Below are 1118 nucleotides of genomic sequence, written 5' to 3'. Positions count from 1 at the left end.
GAGGGAGCAGTAGAAGGATGGAGGGAGCAGTAGAAGGATGGAGGGAGAGCTACTCCAAGTCACTTTGTCTGATGATTCACACTTTCAGGGCCTACGAAGTTGCCAGAATGTTGAGCTTCTTGTACTTGTTTCATTACTGTCTCCTTGGTGAACCAGTGGGCGTACGTAGAGTAAATACTCTGTACCCGACCCTTACGTTAAACCACTTCTCTTAATGGATTCTGATGTCTCCAGTTTAGGCTAGAAAACGTTTTTGAACGATCCTGCTCCAGACGGACATGCCTGCAAACTGCACATGTCTTCTCATACAGCTCTGCCTTTACTGAAGCCACTGGCTCTCTGCTGATGCTGGCTGGGTTCATCTACAGACGGCTGTGGTGACCTGCACCATGCTGCAGTCTGTAGCGCTTCTGTGACGAGTCCACATGAAACCAAGTCAAGACCGTGACCAAAGAGGAGAACAGTGCCCTTTCTTTCTTTCTTTTCTTTTCTTTTTTAAATCTGCTGAACTGTTGCATTGTTTGCCAACCGTGATCTGTGATTCCTGCTCCTAGGAATCACATCGTGTTAGAGACATTGTATTCCTGCACAGTATCTATGAACAGTATGAAGTAGGACTGAGAGCAGCCTCGAGTACCACAGCGCTGACCTGCAGCACTTCACCACGGGAACACTTCACTGGTGCATAGAGCGCTGTGATGGACTCACTTAAATAAGACAGAGGATTGCTTTGTTCTCAAAATATAGATATTCTGAACTTATACATATCAATTTCTGAGTTAGTGAACTCATTAGGATCCATACTGAAGCGTCACTCTGAAGTCTCACGGTTGTATACGTCCACCAACCGCTCAAGTTGTAGTTTAGGTCCATGTCTGTGTAAAATGTCATCACTTCATCATTTCACCCTGTCACATATTTGTGGTAAATTGTCCTAATTTACATATGATGTGTTTATGAGGTCACAGCGATCGGTTCATCCTCGAGTCCAAGTTGACTTCTGTGCGATATTTGAGGAGCTTACCTGAAGGTGTTCCTGAGCTAACGCGTCCACAAGACTGGGACGGACAGACAGACAGACTGAGAGAGACAGACAGACAGACAGACAGACAGACAGA

Source organism: Anarrhichthys ocellatus, unplaced genomic scaffold (genome assembly GCF_004355925.1).
Source record: "Anarrhichthys ocellatus isolate YVR2014 unplaced genomic scaffold, GSC_Weel_1.0 scaffold41, whole genome shotgun sequence".
NCBI classification, from domain to species: Eukaryota; Metazoa; Chordata; class Actinopteri; order Perciformes; family Anarhichadidae; genus Anarrhichthys; species Anarrhichthys ocellatus.
The sequence above is the reverse complement of the archived record's forward strand: the minus strand, read 5'-3'. Positions refer to the sequence as shown.